Source organism: Ambystoma mexicanum, chromosome 9, assembly GCF_040938575.1.
Source record: "Ambystoma mexicanum isolate Mex_15411 chromosome 9, UKY_AmexF1_1, whole genome shotgun sequence".
Classification (NCBI taxonomy): Eukaryota; Metazoa; Chordata; class Amphibia; order Caudata; family Ambystomatidae; genus Ambystoma; species Ambystoma mexicanum.
In genome coordinates this window covers 423,106,917-423,127,240 of record NC_090931.1, presented here as the reverse complement: position 1 = coordinate 423,127,240, position 20,324 = coordinate 423,106,917, and positions in this window count along the sequence as shown.

Sequence of the window (20,324 nt, the reverse complement as noted above, 5' to 3'; positions counted from 1 at the left end):
TGTCTCCCTGCTGTTGTCCCCCACCCCCCACTCATGCCCCGTGTCTCTCTCCTGTTACCCCCCACCCCCCGCTCATGCCCCGTGTCTCCCTGCTGTTGCCCCCCACCCCCTGCTCATGCCCTGTGTCTCCCTGCTGTTGCTCCCCACCCCCAAGTCATGCCCCATGTCTCCCTGCTGTTGCCCCCCACACCCTGCTCATGCCCTGTGTCTCTCTCCTGTTGCCCCCCACCCTCCGTTCATGCCCCATGTCTCCCTGCTGTTGCCCCCACCCCCCGCTCATGGCCTGTGTCTCCCTCCTGTTCCCCCCAACCCCCGCTCATGCCCCGTGTCTCCCTGCTGTTGCCCCCCACCCCCGCTCATGCCCCGTATCTCTCTCCTGTTACCCCCACCCCCATCTCATGCCCCGTGTCTCTCTCCTGTCACCCCCCAGCCCCCTCTCATGCCCCGTGTCTCTCTCCTGTTGCCCCCCACCCCCTGGTCATGCCCCGTGTTTCCCTGCTGTTGCCCCCACCCCCCGCTCATGCCCCGTGTCTCTCTCCTGTTACCCCCACACCCTGCTAATGCCCCATGTCTCCCTGCTGTTGCCCCCCACCCCCCACTCATGCCCCGTGTCTCCCTGCTGTTGCCCCCCACCACCCGCTCATGCCCTGTGTCTCTTTCCTGTTGCTCCCCACCCCCCGGTCATGCCCCGTGTCTCCCTCGTGTTCCCCCCACCCCCTCTCATGCCCCGTGTCTCCCTGCTGTTGCCCCCCACCCCCTGCTCATGCCCATGTCTCCCTGCTGTTGCCCCCCACCCCCTGCTCATGCCCTGTGTCTCCCTGCTGTTGCCCCCCACCCCCCAGTCATGCCCCATGCCTCGCTGCTGTTGCCCCCCACCCTCCGCTCATGCCCCATGTCTCCCTGCTGTTGCCCCCACCCCCCGCTCATGCCCTGTGTCTCCCTCCTGTTCCCCCCAACCCCCGCTCATGCCCTGTGTCTCCCTGCTGTTGCCCCCCACCCCCGCTCATGCCCCGTATCTCTCTCCTGTTACCCCCACCCCCATCTCATGCCCGTGTCTCTCTCCTGTCACCCCCAGTCCCCTCTCATGCCCCGTGTCTCTCTCCTGTTGCCCCCCACCCCCTGGTCATGCCCCGTGTTTCCCTGCTGTTGCCCCCACCCCCTGCTCATGCCCCGTGTCTCTCTCCTGTTACCCCCACACCCTGCTAATGCCCCATGTCTCCCTGCTGTTGCCCCCCACCCCCCGCTCATGCCCTGTGTCTCCCTGCTGTTGCCCCCCACCACCCGCTCATGCCCTGTGTCTCTTTCCTGTTGTTCCCCACCCCCCGGTCATGCCCCGTGTCTCCCTACTGTTGCCCCCCACCCCCGATCATGCCCCACGTCTCTCTCCTGTTGCCCCCCACCCCCCGCTCATGCCCCGTGTCTCCCTGCTGTTGCCCCCACCCCCTGCTCATGCCCCTTGTCTCTCTCCTGTTACCCCACCCCCCGCTCATGCCCCGTGTCTCCCTTGAGTTCCCCCCACCCCCCGCTCATGCCCTGTGTCTCTCTCCTGTTACCCCCACTCCCCTCTCATGCCCCGTGTCTCTCTCCTGTTACCCCCCACCCCCCTCTCATTCCCTGTGTCTCTCTCCTGTTGCCCCTCACCCCCTGGTCATGCCCCGTGTCTCCCTGCTGTTGCCCCCCACCCCCCGCTCATGCCCCGTGTCTCTCTCCTGTTACCCTCACTCATGCCCCGTGTCTCTCTCCTGTTACCCCCCATCCTCTGCTCATGCCCCATGTCTCTCTCCTGTTCCCCCCTTGTTCATGGCCTGTGTCTCCCTGCTGTTGCCTCTCACCCCCTGCTCATGCCCCGTGTCTCCCTGCTGTTGCCCTCCACCCCCCGATCATGCCCCATGTCTCTCTCCTGTGACCCCCCACCCCCCCCTCATGCCCCGTGTCTCTCTCCTGTTGCTCCCACCCCCGCTCATGCCCCGTGTCTCTCTCCTGTTACCCCATACCCTGCTCATGCCCAGTGTCTCTCTCCTGTTGCCCCCACCCCCTCTCATGCCTGTGTCTCCCTGCTGTTGCCCCCCAACCTGCGCTCATGCCCATGTCTCCCTGCTGTTGCCCCCACCCCACGCTCATGCCCTGTGTCTCTCTCCTGTTACCCCTTACCCCCCTCTCATGCCCCGTTTCTCTCTACTGTTACCCACCACCCCCCTCTCATGCCCCGTGTCTCTCTCCTGTTGCCCCCCACCACCCTCTCATGCCCCGTGTCTCTCTCCTGTTACCCCCCACCCCCCTCTCATTCCCTGTGTCTCTCTCCTGTTGCCCCTCACCCCCTGGTCATGCCCCGTGTCTCCCTGCTGTTGCCCCCCACCCCCCGCTCATGCCCCGTGTCTCTCTCCTGTTACCCTCACTCATGCCCCGTGTCTCTCTCCTGTTACCCCCCATCCTCTGCTCATGCCCCATGTCTCTCTCCTGTTCCCCCCTTGTTCATGGCCTGTGTCTCCCTGCTGTTGCCTCTCACCCCCTGCTCATGCCCCGTGTCTCCCTGCTGTTGCCCTCCACCCCCCGATCATGCCCCATGTCTCTCTCCTGTGACCCCCCACCCCCCCTCATGCCCCGTGTCTCTCTCCTGTTGCTCCCACCCCCGCTCATGCCCCGTGTCTCTCTCCTGTTACCCCATACCCTGCTCATGCCCAGTGTCTCTCTCCTGTTGCCCCCACCCCCTCTCATGCCTGTGTCTCCCTGCTGTTGCCCCCCAACCTGCGCTCATGCCCATGTCTCCCTGCTGTTGCCCCCACCCCACGCTCATGCCCTGTGTCTCTCTCCTGTTACCCCTTACCCCCCTCTCATGCCCCGTTTCTCTCTACTGTTACCCACCACCCCCCTCTCATGCCCCGTGTCTCTCTCCTGTTGCCCCCCACCACCCTCTCATGCCCCGTGTCTCTCTCCTGTTGCCCCCCACCCCCAGTCATGCCGTGTCTCCCTTCTATTGCCCCCCACCCCCCGGTCATGCCCCGCGTCTCCCTGCTGTTGCCCCCCACCCTCCCGCACATGCCTTGTGTCTCTCTCCTGTTACCCCCAACCCCCCTCTCATGCCCCATGTCTCCCTCATGTTCCCCCCACCCCTGTTCATGCCCTGTGTCTCCCTGCTGTTGCCCCCCACCCCCCACTCATGCCCCGTGTCTCTTTCATGTTGCCCCCCACCCCCGCTCATGCCCCGTGTCTCTCTCCTGTTACCCCCCACCCCCCTCTCATGCCTTGTGTCTCTCTCCTGTTCCCCCCACCCTCCGGTTATGCCCCGTGTCTCTCTCCTGTTGCCCCCCACACCCCAGTGATGTCCCGTGTCTCCCTCCTGTTGCTCCCCACGACCCAGTCATGCCCCGTGTCTCCCTCCTGTTGCCCCCCCCCGCTCATGCCCCGTGTCTCTCTTCTGTTACCCCCACCCCCTCTCATGCCCCGTGTGTCCCTCATGTTCCCCCCACCCCCACTCATGCACTGTGTCTACATGCTGTTGCCCCCCACCCCCCGCTCATGCCCCGTGTCTCTCTCCTGTTACCCCTCACACCCCGCTCATGTCCCTTGTCTCCCTTGTGTTCCCCCCACCCCCCGCTCATGCCCCGTGTCTCCCTGCTGTTGCCCCCCACCCTCCGCTCATGCCCCATGTCTCCCTTCTGTTGGCCCCCACCCCCCCGGTCATGCCCTGTGTCTCCCTCCTGTTACCCCCACTACCCCCTCATGCCCTGTGTCTCCCTTGTGTTCCCCCAACCCCCTGCTCATGCCCCGTGTCTCCCTGCTGTTGCCCCCCACCCCCGCTCATGCCCGTGTCTCTCCCTTGTTACCCCCACCCCCCTCTCATGCCCCATGTCTCTTTCCTGTTGCCCCCCAGACCCCGGTCGTGCCCCGTGTCTCTCTCCTCTTGCCCCCCACCCCCTGGTCATGGCACGTGTCTCCCTCATGTTGCCCCTCACCCCCCAGTCATGCCCCGTGTCTCCCTATTGTTGCCCCCCGCTCATGCCCTGTGTCTCTCTCCTGTTACCACCCACCCCCCTCTCATGGCCCGTGTCTCCCTGCTGTTGCCCCCCACCCCCACTCAGGCCCTGTGTCTTTCTTCTGTTACCCCCCTCCCCTCTCTCATGCCCTGTGTTTCCCTTGTGTTCCCCCCACCCACCGCTCATGCCCCATGTCTCCCTGCTGTTGCCCCCACCCCCGCTCATGCTCCATGTCTCCCTGCTGTTGCCCCCCACCCCCCGCTCATGCCCCCTTGTCTCTCTCCTGTTACCCCCACCCCAATCTCATGCCCCGTGTCTCTCTCCTGTTACCCCCCACCCGCCTCTCATGCCCCGTGTCTCTCTCCTGTTACCCCCCACCCCCTCTCATGCCTCGTGTCTCTCTCATGTTGCCCCCCACCCCCGCTCATGCCCCGTGTCTCTCTCCTGTTACCCCCCACCCCCCTCTCATTCCCTGTGTCTCTCTCATGTTACCCCCCACTCCCCTCTCATGCCCCGTTTCTCTCTACTGTTACCCCACACCCCCCTCTCATGCCCCGTGTCTCTCTCTCCTGTTGCCCCCCACCCCCCGGTCATGCCCCGTGTTTCCCTGCTGTTGCCCCCACCTCCTGCTCATGCCCTGTGTCTCTCTCCTGTTCCCCCCACCCCCCTGGTCATGCCCCGTGTCTCCCTGCTGATGCCCCTCACCCCCTGCTCATGCCCCGTGTCTCCCTGCTGTTGCCTCCCACCTCCCGCTCATGCCCCGTGTCTGCCTCCTTTTACCCCCCACCACCACTCATGGCCTGAGTCTCTCTCCTGTTGCCCCCCACCCTCCGCTCATGCCCCATGTCTCTCTCCTGTTACCCCCCACCCCCCGCTCATGCCCCGTGTCTCTCTCCTGTTGCCTCTACCCCCCGCTCATGCCCCGTGTCTCTTTTCTGTTACTCCCCACCCCCTCTTATGACTGTGTCTCCCTGCTGTTGCCCCCCACCCTCTGCTTATGCCCCGTGTCTCCCTGCTGTTGCCCCCCACCCCCCGCTCATGCCCCCTGTCTCTCTCCTGTTACCCCTACCCCCTTCTCATGCCCCGTGTCTCTCTCTGTTTACCCCCACCACCCTCTCATGCCCCGTGTCTCTCTCCTGTTACCCCCCAAACCCCTCTCATACCCCCGTGTCTCGCTGCTGTTGCCCCCCACCCCCCGCTCATGCCCCTTGTCTCTCCCATGTTAGCCCCCACCCCCCGCTCATGCCCCGTGCCTCCCTGCTGTTGCCCCACACCCCCGGTCATGCCCCGTGTCTCCGTGCTGTTGCCCCCCACCCCCCGCTCATGCCCCGTGTCTCCCTGCTGTTGCCCCCCACCCCCGCTCATGCCCCGTGTCTCTCTTCTGTTACCCCCCACCCCCCCTCTCATGCCCCGTGTCTCCCTCGTGTTCCTCCCACCCCCCGCTCATGCCCCGTGTCTCCCTGCTGTTGCCCCCCACCCCCCTCTCATGCCCCGTATCTCTCTCCTGTTACCCCCCACCCCCCTCTCATGCCCCGTGTCTCTCTCCTGTTGCCCCTGACCCCCGGTCTTGCCCCGTGTCTCCCTGCTGTTGACCCCCACCCCCCACTCATGCCCTGTGTCTCTCTCCTGTTACCCCCACCCCCCTCTCAGGCCCCGTGTCTCTCTCCTGTTGCCCCCCACCACCCTCTCATGCCCCGTGTCTCTCTACATTTACCCCCCACCCCTCTCTCATGCCCCGTGTCTCTCTACTGTTACCCCCCACCCCTGTCATGCCCCATGTCTCCCTGCTGTTGCTCCCCACCCCCCGCTCATGCCCTGTGTCTCTCTTCTGTTAACCCCACCCCCCTCTCATGCCCCTGTCGCTCTCCTGTTACCCCCCGCCCCCCTCTCATGCCCCGTGTCTCTCTCCGTTTACCCCCCACCCCCCGCTCATGCCCCGTGTCTCTCTCCTGTTGCCTCTACCGCCGCTCATGCCCCGTGTCTCTTTTCTGTTACTCCCCACACCCTGGTCATGCCCTGTGTCTCCCTGCTGTTGCCCCCCACCCCCCGCTCATGCCCTGTGTCTCTCTCCTGTTACCCCACTTCCTCCCTCTCATGCCATGTGTCTCCCTGCTGTTGCCCCCCACCCCCTGCTCATGCCCCTTGTCTCTCCCCTGTTAGCTCCCACCCCGCGCTCATGCCCCGTGTCTTTCTGCTGTTGCCCCACACCCCCTCGGTCATGCCCCGTGTCTCCCTGCTGTTGACCCCCACCCCCCGCTCATGCCCGTGTCTCCCTGCTGTTGCCCCCCACCCCCCGCTCATGCCCTGTGTCTCTCTCCTGTTACCCCCCACCCCCTCTCATGCCCCGTGTCTCCCTCGTGTTCCTCCCACCCCCCGCTCATGCCCCGTGTCTCCCTGCTGTTGCCCCCCACCCCCTCTCATGCCCCGTGTCTCTCTCCTGTTCCCCCCCACCCCCCTTTCATGCCCCGTGTCTCTCTCCTGTTGCCCGCGACCCCCAGTCATGCCCCATGTCTCCCTGCTGTTGCCCCCCACCCCCCGCTCATGGCCTGTGTCTCTCTCCTGTTACCCCCACCCCCCTCTCATGCCCCGTGTCTCTCTCTTGTTGCCCCCCACACCCTGGTCATGCCCTGTGTCTCCCTGCTGTTGTCCCCCACCCCCCGCTCATGCCCCGTGTCTCTCTCCTGTTACCCCCCAGCCCCCGGTCATGCCCTGTGTCTCCCTGCTGTTGCCCCCCACCCCCCGCTCATGGCTTGTGTCTCTCTCCTGTTACCCCCACCCCCCTCTCATGCCCCGTGTCTCTCTCCTGTTGCCCCCCACCCCCCGGTCATGCCCCGTGTCTCCCTGCTGTTGCCCCCCACCCCCTCTCATGCCCCGTGTCTCCCTGCTCTTGCCCCCCACCCCCTGCTCATGCCCCGTGTCTCTCTCCTGTTACCCCCCACCCCTGTCATGCCCCATGTCTCCCTTCTGTTGCCCCCCACCGCCCGCTCATGGCCTGTGTCTCAATTCCTGTTACCCCCACCCCCCTCTCATGCCCCGTGTCTCTCTCCTGTTGCCCCCCACACCCTGGTCATGCCCTGTGTCTCCCTGCTGTTGCCCCCACCCCCCGCTCATGCCCCGTGTCTCTCTCCTGTTACCCCCCCAGCCCCCGGCCATGCCCTGTGTCTCCCTGCTGTTGCCCCCCACCCCCCGCTCATGGCCTGTGTCTCTCTCCTGTTACCCCCATCCCCCTCTCATGCCCCGTTTTCCCTCTCCTGTTGCCCCCCACCCCCCGGTCATGCCCGTGTCTCCCTGCTGTTGTCCCCCACCCCCCGCTCATGCCCCGTGTCTCTCTCATGTTCCCCGACCCTCCGCTCATCCCTCGTGTCTCCCTCCTGTTACCCCCCACCCCCCTCTCATGCCCCGTGTCTCCCTCCTGTTGCCCCCCACCCCCCGCTGATGCACCGTGTCTCCCTCCTGTTGCCCCCCGCCACCCGCTCATGCCCTGTGTCTCTCTCCTGTTACCCCCCAACCCCCACTCATGCCCCGTGTCTCCCTGCTGTTGCCCCCACCCCCTGATCATGCCCCGTGTCTCTCTCATGTTGCCCCCCATCCCCCGCTTATGCCCCGTGTCTCTCGCCAGTTAACCCCCACCCCCCTCTCATTCCCTGTGTCTCTCTCCTGTTACCCCCACCTCCCTCTCATGCCCCGTTTCTCTCTACTGTTACCCCCCACCCCCTCTCATGCCCCGTGTCTCTTTCCTGTTGCCCCCCACCCCCCTCTCATGCCCTGTGTCTCTCTCCTGTTGCCCCCACCCCCCCGCACATGCCCCATGTCTCTCTTCTGTTACCCTCCACCCCCCTCTCATGCCCCGTGTCTCCCTCATGTTCCCCCCACCCCTGCTCATGCCCTGTGTCTTCCTGCTGTTGCCCCCCACCCCCTGCTCATGCCCCGTGTCTCCCTCATTTTCCTCCCACCCCCAGCTCATGCCCGTGTCTCCCTGCTGTTGCCCCCACCCACTGCTCATGCCCTGTGTCTCTCTCATGTTGCCCCCACCCCCCGCTCATGCCCTGTGTCTCTCTCCTGTTACCCCCACCCCCCTCTCATGCCCCATGTCTCTTTACTGTTGCCCCCCACTCTCTGATCGTGCCCCATGTCTCTCTCCTGTAGCCCCCCACCCCTGATCATGCCCCGTGTCTCCCTCATGTTGCCCCTCACCCCCCGGTCATGCCCCATGTCTCTCTCCTGTTGCCCCCCGCTCATGCTCCGTGTCTCCCTTCTGTTACCCCCTACCCCCCTCTCATGCCCCGTGTCTCCCTCGTGTTCCCCCCACCCCCCGCTCATGCCCCGTGTCTCCCTGCTGTTGCCCCCCACCCCCACTCATGCCCCATGTCTCTCTTCTGTTAACCCCCACCCCCCCTCTCATGCCCTGTGTCTCCCTCGTGTTCCCCCCACCCCCTGCTCATGCCCCATGTCTCCCTGCTGTTGCCCCCCACCCCCCACTCATGCCCCATATCTCCCTGCTGTTGCCCCCCACCCCTCCGCTCATGCCCCCTTGTCTCTCTCCTGTTACCCCCCACCCCCCTCTCATGCCCCGTGTCTCTCTCCTGTTACCCCCCACCCCCTCTCATGCCCCGTGTCTCTCTCCTGTTACCCCCCACCCCCCTCTCATGCCCTGTGTCTCTCTCCTGTTTCCCCCCACACCCCGGTCATGCTCTGTGTCTCCCTTCTGTTGCCCCCACCCCCTGATCATGCCCGTGTCCTCCCTGCTGTTGTCCCCCACCCCTGCTCATGCCCCGTGTTCCCTCCTGTTACCCCCCACAACCCCTCTCATGCCCTGTGTCTCTCTCCTGTTGCCCTGCACCCCCCTTTCATGCCCTGTGTCTCTCTCCTGTTGCCCCCCACCCCCCGGTCATGCCCTGTTTCTCCCTTCTGTTGCCCCCCATCCCCCAGTCATGCCCCATGTCTCCCTGCTGTTGACCCCCACCCCCCGCTCATGCCCTGTGTCTCTCTCCTGTTACCCCCCAACCCCCACTCATGCCCCGTGTTTCCCTGCTGTTGCTCCCACCCCCTGCTCATGCCCGGTGTCTCTCTCATGTTGCCCCCCATCCCCGCTTATGCCCCGTGTCTCTCGCCAGTTACCCCGCACCCCCCTCTCATTCCCTGTGTCTCTTTCCTGTTGCCCCCCACCCCCCTCTCATGCCCCGTGTCTCTCTCCTGTTGCCCCCACCCTCACTCTCATGCCCCATGTCTCTCTTCTGTTACCCTCCACCCCCTCTCATGCTCCGTGTCTCCCTCGTGTTCCCCCACCCCACTCATGCCCTGTGTCTTCCTGCTGTTGCCCCCCACCCCCGCTCATGCCCTGTGTCTCCCTCGTGTTCCTCCCACCCCCAGCTCATGCCCCTTGTCTCCCTGCTGTTGCCCCCCACCCACTGCTCATGCCCTGTGTCTCTCTCATGTTGCCCCCCACCCCCTGCTCATGCCCTGTGTCTCTCTCCTGTTACCCCCACCCCCCTCTCATGCCCCATGTCTCTTTCCTGTTGCCCCCCACTCTCTGGTCGTGCCCCGTGTCTCTCTCCTGTTGCCCCCCACCCCCTGGTCATGCCCCGTGTCTCCCTCATGTTGCCCCTCACCCCCCGGTCATGCCCCATGTCTCTCTCCTGTTGCCCCCCGCTCATGCTCCGTGTCTCTCTTCTGTTACCCCCTACCCCCCTCTCATGCCCCGTGTCTCCCTCGTGTTCCCCCCACCCCCCGCTCATGCCCCGTGTCTCCCTGCTGTTGCCCCCCACCCCCACTCATGCCCCATGTCTCTCTTCTGTTACCCCCCAGCCCCCTCTCATGCCCTGTGTCTCCCTCGTGTTCCCCCCACCCCCTGCTCATGCCCCGTGTCTCCCTGCTGTTGCCCCCACCCCCGCTCATGCCCCATGTCTCCCTCCTGTTGCCCCCCACCCCCCACTCATGCCCCATGTCTCTCTCCTGTTACCCCGCAGTCCCCGCTCATGCCCCGTGTCTCCCTGCTGTTGCCCCCCACCCCCCTCTCATGCCCTGTGTCTCCCTGCTGTTGTCCCCCACCCCCCACTCATGCCCCGTGTCTCTCTCCTGTTACCCCCCACCCCCCGCTCATGCCCCGTGTCTCCCTGCTGTTGCCCCCCACCCCCTGCTCATGCCCTGTGTCTCCCTGCTGTTGCTCCCCACCCCCAAGTCATGCCCCATGTCTCCCTGCTGTTGCCCCCCACACCCTGCTCATGCCCTGTGTCTCTCTCCTGTTGCCCCCCACCCTCCGTTCATGCCCCATGTCTCCCTGCTGTTGCCCCCACCCCCCGCTCATGGCCTGTGTCTCCCTCCTGTTCCCCCCAACCCCCGCTCATGCCCCGTGTCTCCCTGCTGTTGCCCCCCACCCCCGCTCATGCCCCGTATCTCTCTCCTGTTACCCCCACCCCCATCTCATGCCCCGTGTCTCTCTCCTGTCACCCCCCAGCCCCCTCTCATGCCCCGTGTCTCTCTCCTGTTGCCCCCCACCCCCTGGTCATGCCCCGTGTTTCCCTGCTGTTGCCCCCACCCCCCGCTCATGCCCCGTGTCTCTCTCCTGTTACCCCCACACCCTGCTAATGCCCCATGTCTCCCTGCTGTTGCCCCCCACCCCCCACTCATGCCCCGTGTCTCCCTGCTGTTGCCCCCCACCACCCGCTCATGCCCTGTGTCTCTTTCCTGTTGCTCCCCACCCCCCGGTCATGCCCCGTGTCTCCCTCGTGTTCCCCCCACCCCCCTCTCATGCCCCGTGTCTCCCTGCTGTTGCCCCCCACCCCCTGCTCATGCCCATGTCTCCCTGCTGTTGCCCCCCACCCCCTGCTCATGCCCTGTGTCTCCCTGCTGTTGCCCCCCACCCCCCAGTCATGCCCCATGCCTCGCTGCTGTTGCCCCCCACCCTCCGCTCATGCCCCATGTCTCCCTGCTGTTGCCCCCACCCCCCGCTCATGCCCTGTGTCTCCCTCCTGTTCCCCCCAACCCCCGCTCATGCCCTGTGTCTCCCTGCTGTTGCCCCCCACCCCCGCTCATGCCCCGTATCTCTCTCCTGTTACCCCCACCCCCATCTCATGCCCGTGTCTCTCTCCTGTCACCCCCAGTCCCCTCTCATGCCCCGTGTCTCTCTCCTGTTGCCCCCCACCCCCTGGTCATGCCCCGTGTTTCCCTGCTGTTGCCCCCACCCCCTGCTCATGCCCCGTGTCTCTCTCCTGTTACCCCCACACCCTGCTAATGCCCCATGTCTCCCTGCTGTTGCCCCCCACCCCCCGCTCATGCCCTGTGTCTCCCTGCTGTTGCCCCCCACCACCCGCTCATGCCCTGTGTCTCTTTCCTGTTGTTCCCCACCCCACGGTCATGCCCCGTGTCTCCCTACTGTTGCCCCCCACCCCCGATCATGCCCCACGTCTCTCTCCTGTTGCCCCCCACCCCCCGCTCATGCCCCGTGTCTCCCTGCTGTTGCCCCCACCCCCTGCTCATGCCCCTTGTCTCTCTCCTGTTACCCCACCCCCCACTCATGCCCCGTGTCTCCCTTGAGTTCCCCCCACCCCCCGCTCATGCCCTGTGTCTCTCTCCTGTTACCCCCACTCCCCTCTCATGCCCCGTGTCTCTCTCCTGTTACCCCCCACCCCCCTCTCATTCCCTGTGTCTCTCTCCTGTTGCCCCTCACCCCCTGGTCATGCCCCGTGTCTCCCTGCTGTTGCCCCCCACCCCCCGCTCATGCCCCGTGTCTCTCTCCTGTTACCCTCACTCATGCCCCGTGTCTCTCTCCTGTTACCCCCCATCCTCTGCTCATGCCCCATGTCTCTCTCCTGTTCCCCCCTTGTTCATGGCCTGTGTCTCCCTGCTGTTGCCTCTCACCCCCTGCTCATGCCCCGTGTCTCCCTGCTGTTGCCCTCCACCCCCCGATCATGCCCCATGTCTCTCTCCTGTGACCCCCCACCCCCCCCTCATGCCCCGTGTCTCTCTCCTGTTGCTCCCACCCCCGCTCATGCCCCGTGTCTCTCTCCTGTTACCCCATACCCTGCTCATGCCCAGTGTCTCTCTCCTGTTGCCCCCACCCCCTCTCATGCCTGTGTCTCCCTGCTGTTGCCCCCCAACCTGCGCTCATGCCCATGTCTCCCTGCTGTTGCCCCCACCCCACGCTCATGCCCTGTGTCTCTCTCCTGTTACCCCTTACCCCCCTCTCATGCCCCGTTTCTCTCTACTGTTACCCACCACCCCCCTCTCATGCCCCGTGTCTCTCTCCTGTTGCCCCCCACCACCCTCTCATGCCCCGTGTCTCTCTCCTGTTACCCCCCACCCCCCTCTCATTCCCTGTGTCTCTCTCCTGTTGCCCCTCACCCCCTGGTCATGCCCCGTGTCTCCCTGCTGTTGCCCCCCACCCCCCGCTCATGCCCCGTGTCTCTCTCCTGTTACCCTCACTCATGCCCCGTGTCTCTCTCCTGTTACCCCCCATCCTCTGCTCATGCCCCATGTCTCTCTCCTGTTCCCCCCTTGTTCATGGCCTGTGTCTCCCTGCTGTTGCCTCTCACCCCCTGCTCATGCCCCGTGTCTCCCTGCTGTTGCCCTCCACCCCCCGATCATGCCCCATGTCTCTCTCCTGTGACCCCCCACCCCCCCCTCATGCCCTGTGTCTCTCTCCTGTTGCTCCCACCCCCGCTCATGCCCCGTGTCTCTCTCCTGTTACCCCATACCCTGCTCATGCCCAGTGTCTCTCTCCTGTTGCCCCCACCCCCTCTCATGCCTGTGTCTCCCTGCTGTTGCCCCCCAACCTGCGCTCATGCCCATGTCTCCCTGCTGTTGCCCCCACCCCACGCTCATGCCCTGTGTCTCTCTCCTGTTACCCCTTACCCCCCTCTCATGCCCCGTTTCTCTCTACTGTTACCCACCACCCCCCTCTCATGCCCCGTGTCTCTCTCCTGTTGCCCCCCACCACCCTCTCATGCCCCGTGTCTCTCTCCTGTTGCCCCCCACCCCCAGTCATGCCGTGTCTCCCTTCTATTGCCCCCCACCCCCCGGTCATGCCCCGCGTCTCCCTGCTGTTGCCCCCCACCCTCCCGCACATGCCTTGTGTCTCTCTCCTGTTACCCCCAACCCCCCTCTCATGCCCCATGTCTCCCTCATGTTCCCCCCACCCCTGTTCATGCCCTGTGTCTCCCTGCTGTTGCCCCCCACCCCCCACTTATGCCCCGTGTCTCTTTCATGTTGCCCCCCACCCCCGCTCATGCCCCGTGTCTCTCTCCTGTTACCCCCCACCCCCCTCTCATGCCTTGTGTCTCTCTCCTGTTCCCCCCACCCTCCGGTTATGCCCTGTGTCTCTCTCCTGTTGCCCCCCACACCCCAGTGATGCCCCGTGTCTCCCTCCTGTTGCTCCCCACCCCCCAGTCATGCCCCGTGTCTCCCTCCTGTTGCCCCCCCGCTCATGCCCCGTGTCTCTCTTCTGTTACCCCCACCCCCTCTCATGCCCCGTGTGTCCCTCATGTTCCCCCCACCCCCACTCATGCACTGTGTCTACATGCTGTTGCCCCCCACCCCCCGCTCATGCCCCGTGTCTCTCTCCTGTTACCCCTCACACCCCGCTCATGTCCCTTGTCTCCCTTGTGTTCCCCCCACCCCCCGCTCATGCCCCGTGTCTCCCTGCTGTTGCCCCCCACCCTCCGCCCATGCCCCATGTCTCCCTTCTGTTGGCCCCCACCCCCCCGGTCATGCCCTGTGTCTCCCTCCTGTTACCCCCACTACCCCCTCATGCCCTGTGTCTCCCTTGTGTTCCCCCAACCCCCTGCTCATGCCCCGTGTCTCCCTGCTGTTGCCCCCCACCCCCCGCTCATGCCCGTGTCTCTCCCTTGTTACCCCCACCCCCCTCTCATGCCCCATGTCTCTTTCCTGTTGCCCCCCAGACCCCGGTCGTGCCCCGTGTCTCTCTCCTCTTGCCCCCCACCCCCTGGTCATGGCACGTGTCTCCCTCATGTTGCCCCTCACCCCCCAGTCATGCCCCGTGTCTCCCTATTGTTGCCCCCCGCTCATGCCCTGTGTCTCTTTCCTGTTACCACCCACCCCCCTCTCATGGCCCGTGTCTCCCTGCTGTTGCCCCCCACCCCCACTCAGGCCCTGTGTCTTTCTTCTGTTACCCCCTCCCCTCTCTCATGCCCTGTGTCTCCCTCGTGTTCCCCCCACCCACCGCTCATGCCCCATGTCTCCCTGCTGTTGCCCCCACCCCCGCTCATGCTCCATGTCTCCCTGCTGTTGCCCCCCACCGCCCGCTCATGCCCCGTGACTCTCTCCTGTTACCCCCCACCCGCCTCTCATGCCCCGTGTCTCTCTCCTGTTACCCCCACCCCCTCTCATGCCTCGTGTCTCTCTCATGTTGCCCCCCACCCCCGCTCATGCCCCGTGTCTCTCCCCTGTTAACCCCCACCCCCCTCTCATTCCCTGTGTCTCTCTCATGTTACCCCCCACTCCCCTCTCATGCCCCGTTTCTCTCTACTGTTACCCCACACCCCTCTCTCATGCCCCGTGTCTCTCTCTCCTGTTGCCCCCCACCCCCCCGGTCATGCCCATGTCTCCCTGCTGTTGCCCCCCACCTCCTGCTCATGCCCTGTGTCTCTCTCCTGTTCCCCCCACCCCCCTGGTCATGCCCCGTGTCTCCCTGCTGTTGCCCCTCACCCCCTGCTCATGCCCCGTGTCTCCCTGCTGTTGCCTCCCACCTCCCGCTCATGCCCCGTGTCTGCCTCCTTTTACCCCCCACCACCGCTCATGGCCTGAGTCTCTCTCCTGTTGCCCCCCACCCTCCGCTCATGCCCCATGTCTCTCTCCTGTTACCCCCCACCCCCCGCTCATGCCCCGTGTCTCTCTCCTGTTGCCTCTACCCCCCGCTCATGCCCCGTGTCTCTTTTCTGTTACTCCCCAACCCCTCTTATGACTGTGTCTCCCTGCTGTTGCCCCCCACCCTCTGCTTATGCCCCGTGTCTCCCTGCTGTTGACCCCCACCCCCCGCTCATGCCCCCTGTCTCTCTCCTGTTACCCCCTACCCCCTTCTCATGCCCCGTGTCTCTCTCTGTTTACCCCCACCACCCTCTCATGCCCCGTGTCTCTCTCCTGTTACCCCCCAAACCCCTCTCATACCCCGTGTCTCGCTGCTGTTGCCCCCACCCCCCGCTCATGCCCCTTGTCTCTCCCCTGTTAGCCCCCACCCCCCGCTCATGCCCCGTGCCTCCCTGCTGTTGCCCCACACCCCCCGGTCATGCCCCGTGTCTCCGTGCTGTTGCCCCCCACCCCCCGCTCATGCCCCGTGTCTCCCTGGTGTTGCCCCCCACCCCCTGCTCATGCCCCGTGTCTCTCTTCTGTTACCCCCCACCCCCCCTCTCATGCCCCGTGTCTCCCTCGTGTTCCTCCCACCCCCGCTCATGCCCCGTGTCTCCCTGCTGTTGCCCCCCACCCCCCTCTCATGCCCCGTGTCTCTCTCCTGTTACCCCCCACCCCCCTCTCATGCCCCGTGTCTCTCTCCTGTTGCCCCCGACCCCCGGTCATGCCCCGTGTCTCCCTGCTGTTGCCCCCCACCCCCCACTCATGCCCTGTGTCTCTGTCCTGTTACCCCCACCCCCCTCTCAGGCCCCGTGTCTCTCTCCTGTTGCCCCCCACCACCCTCTCATGCCCCGTGTCTCTCTACGTTTACCCCCCACCCCTCTCTCATGCCCCGTGTCTCTCTCCTGTTACCCCCCACCCCTGTCATGCCCCATGTCTCCCTGCTGTTGCTCCCCACCCCCCGCTCATGCCCTGTGTCTCTCTTCTGTTAACCCCACCCCCCTCTCATGCCCCTGTCGCTCTCCTGTTACCCCCCGCCCCCTCTCATGCCCCGTGTCTCTCTCCGTTTACCCCCCACCCCCCGCTCATGCCCCGTGTCTCTCTCCTGTTGCCTCTACCGCCGCTCATGCCCCGTGTCTCTTTTCTGTTACTCCCCACACCCTGGTCATGCCCTGTGTCTCCCTGCTGTTGCCCCCCACCCCCCGCTCATGCCCTGTGTCTCTCTCCTGTTACCCCACTTCCTCCCTCTCATGCCATGTGTCTCCCTGCTGTTGCCCCCCACCCCCTGCTCATGCCCCTTGTCTCTCCCCTGTTAGCTCCCACCCCGCGCTCATGCCCCGTGTCTTTCTGCTGTTGCCCCACACCCCCTCGGTCATGCCCCGTGTCTCCCTGCTGTTGACCCCCACCCCCCGCTCATGCCCGTGTCTCCCTGCTGTTGCCCCCCACCCCCCGCTCATGCCCTGTGTCTCTCTCCTGTTACCCCCCACCCCCCTCTCATGCCCCGTGTCTCTCTCCTGTTGCCCCCGACCCCCGGTCATGCCCCGTGTCTCCCTGCTGTTGCCCCCCACCCCCCACTCATGCCCTGTGTCTCTCTCCTGTTACCCCCACCCCTCTCTCATGCCCCGTGTCTCTCTCCTGTTACCCCCCACCCCTGTCATGCCCCATGTCTCCCTGCTGTTGCTCCCCACCCCCCGCTCATGCCCTGTGTCTCTCTTCTGTTAACCCCACCCCCCTCTCATGCCCCTGTCGCTCTCCTGTTACCCCCCGCCCCCCTCTCATGCCCCGTGTCTCTCTCCGTTTACCCCCCACCCCCCGCTCATGCCCCGTGTCTCTCTCCTGTTGCCTCTACCGCCGCTCATGCCCCGTGTCTCTTTTCTGTTACTCCCCACACCCTGGTCATGCCCTGTGTCTCCCTGCTGTTGCCCCCCACCCCCCGCTCATGCCCTGTGTCTCTCTCCTGTTACCCCACTTCCTCCCTCTCATGCCATGTGTCTCCCTGCTGTTGCCCCCCACCCCCTGCTCATGCCCCTTGTCTCTCCCCTGTTAGCTCCCACCCCGCGCTCATGCCCCGTGTCTTTCTGCTGTTGCCCCACACCCCCTCGGTCATGCCCCGTGTCTCCCTGCTGTTGACCCCCACCCCCCGCTCATGCCCGTGTCTCCCTGCTGTTGCCCCCCACCCCCCGCTCATGCCCTGTGTCTCTCTCCTGTTACCCCCCACCCCCCTCTCATGCCCCGTGTCTCTCTCCTGTTGCCCCCGACCCCCGGTCATGCCCCGTGTCTCCCTGCTGTTGCCCCCCACCCCCCACTCATGCCCTGTGTCTCTCTCCTGTTACCCCCACCCCCCTCTCATATGCCCCGTGTCTCTCTCCTGTTACCCCCCACCCCTGTCATGCCCCATGTCTCCCTGCTGTTGCTCCCCACCCCCCGCTCATGCCCTGTGTCTCTCTTCTGTTAACCCCACCCCCCTCTCATGCCCCTGTCGCTCTCCTGTTACCCCCCGCCCCCCTCTCATGCCCCGTGTCTCTCTCCGTTTACCCCCCACCCCCCGCTCATGCCCCGTGTCTCTCTCCTGTTGCCTCTACCGCCGCTCATGCCCCGTGTCTCTTTTCTGTTACTCCCCACACCCTGGTCATGCCCTGTGTCTCCCTGCTGTTGCCCCCCACCCCCCGCTCATGCCCTGTGTCTCTCTCCTGTTACCCCACTTCCTCCCTCTCATGCCATGTGTCTCCCTGCTGTTGCCCCCCACCCCCTGCTCATGCCCCTTGTCTCTCCCCTGTTAGCTCCCACCCCGCGCTCATGCCCCGTGTCTTTCTGCTGTTGCCCCACACCCCCTCGGTCATGCCCCGTGTCTCCCTGCTGTTGACCCCCACCCCCCGATCATGCCCGTGTCTCCCTGCTGTTGCCCCCCACCCCCCGCTCATGCCCTGTGTCTCTCTCCTGTTACCCCCCACCCCCCTCTCATGCCCCGTGTCTCTCTCCTGTTGCCCCCGACCCCCGGTCATGCCCCGTGTCTCCCTGCTGTTGCCCCCCACCCCCCACTCATGCCCTGTGTCTCTCTCCTGTTACCCCCACCCCCCTCTCATATGCCCCGTGTCTCTCTCCTGTTACCCCCCACCCCTGTCATGCCCCATGTCTCCCTGCTGTTGCTCCCCACCCCCCGCTCATGCCCTGTGTCTCTCTTCTGTTAACCCCACCCCCCTCTCATGCCCCTGTCGCTCTCCTGTTACCCCCCGCCCCCCTCTCATGCCCCGTGTCCTCTCCGTTTACCCCCCACCCCCCGCTCATGCCCCGTGTCTCTCTCCTGTTGCCTCTACCGCCGCTCATGCCCCGTGTCTCTTTTCTGTTACTCCCCACACCCTGGTCATGCCCTGTGTCTCCCTGCTGTTGCCCCCCACCCCCCGCTCATGCCCTGTGTCTCTCTCCTGTTACCCCACTTCCTCCCTCTCATGCCATGTGTCTCCCTGCTGTTGCCCCCCACCCCCTGCTCATGCCCCTTGTCTCTCCCCTGTTAGCTCCCACCCCGCGCTCATGCCCCGTGTCTTTCTGCTGTTGCCCCACACCCCCTCGGTCATGCCCCGTGTCTCCCTGCTGTTGACCCCCACCCCCCGCTCATGCCCGTGTCTCCCTGCTGTTGCCCCCCACCCCCCGCTCATGCCCTGTGTCTCTCTCCTGTTACCCCCCACCCCCTCTCATGCCCCGTGTCTCCCTCGTGTTCCTCCCACCCCCCGCTCATGCCCCGTGTCTCCCTGCTGTTGCCCCCCACCCCCTCTCATGCCCCGTGTCTCTCTCCTGTTACCCCCCACCCCCCTTTCATGCCCCGTGTCTCTCTCCTGTTGCCCGCGACCCCCAGTCATGCCCCATGTCTCCCTGCTGTTGCCCCCCACCCCCCGCTCATGGCCTGTGTCTCTCTCCTGTTACCCCCACCCCCCTCTCATGCCCCGTGTCTCTCTCCTGTTGCCCCCCACACCCTGGTCATGCCCCGTGTCTCCCTGCTGTTGTCCCCCACCCCCCGCTCATGCCCCGTGTCTCTCTCCTGTTACCCCCCAGCCCCCGGTCATGCCCTGTGTCTCCCTGCTGTTGCCCCCCACCCCCCGCTCATGGCTTGTGTCTCTCTCCTGTTACCCCCACCCCCCTCTCATGCCCCGTGTCTCTCTCCTGTTGCCCCCCACCCCCCGGTCATGCCCCGTGTCTCCCTGCTGTTGCCCCCCACCCCTCTCATGCCCCGTGTCTCCCTGCTCTTGCCCCCCACCTCCTGCTCATGCCCCGTGTCTCTCTCCTGTTACCCCCCACCCCTGTCATGCCCCATGTCTCCCTTCTGTTGCCCCCCACCGCCCGCTCATGGCCTGTGTCTCTCTCCTGTTACCCCCACCCCCCTCTCATGCCCCGTGTCTCTCTCCTGTTGCCCCCCACACCCTGGTCATGCCCTGTGTCTCCCTGCTGTTGCCCCCCACCCCCCGCTCATGCCCCGTGTCTCTCTCCTGTTACCCCCCAGCCCCCGGTCATGCCCTGTGTCTCCCTGCTGTTGCCCCCCACCCCCCGCTCATGGCCTGTGTCTCTCTCCTGTTACCCCCACCCCCCTCTCATGCCCCGTTTCTCTCTCCTGTTGCCCCCCACCCCCCGGTCATGCCCCGTGTCTCCCTGCTGTTGTCCCCCACCCCCTGCTCATGCCCCGTGTCTCTCTCATGTTCCCCCACCCTCCGCTCATCCCTCGTGTCTCCCTCCTGTTACCCCCCACCCCCCTCTCATGCCCCGTGTCTCCCTCCTGTTGCCCCCCGCCCCCTGCTGATGCACCGTGTCTCCCTCCTGTTGCCCCCCACCACCCGCTCATGCCCTGTGTCTCTCTCCTGTTACCCCCTTACCCCCACTCATGCCCCGTGTCTCCCTGCTGTTGCCCCCACCCCCTGATCATGCCCCGTGTCTCCCTCATGTTGCCCCCCATCCCCCGCTTATGCCCCGTGTCTCTCGCCAGTTACCCCCACCCCCCTCTCATTCCCTGTGTCTCTCTCCTGTTACCCCCACCTCCCTCTCATGCCCCGTTTCTCTCTACTGTTACCCCCCACCCCCTCTCATGCCCCGTGTCTCTTTCCTGTTGCCCCCCACCCCCCTCTCATGCCCTGTGTCTATCTCCTGTTGCCCCCACCCCCCGCTCATGCCCCATGTCTCTCTTCTGTTACCCTCCACCCCCCTCTCATGCCCTGTGTCTCCCTCATGTTCCCCCCACCCCTGCTCATGCCCTGTGTCTTCCTGCTGTTGCCCCCACCCCCTGCTCATGCCCCGTGTCTCCCTCATTTTCCTCCCACCCCCAGCTCATGCCCGTGTCTCCCTGCTGTTGCCCCCACCCACTGCTCATGCCCTGTGTCTCTCTCATGTTGCCCCCACCCCCCGCTCATGCCCTGTGTCTCTCTCCTGTTACCCCCACCCCCCGCTCATGCCCCATGTCTCTTTACTGTTGCCCCCCACTCTCTGATCGTGCCCCATGTCTCTCTCCTGTTGCCCCCCACCCCCTGATCATGCCCCGTGTCTCCCTCATGTTGCCCCTCACCCCCCGGT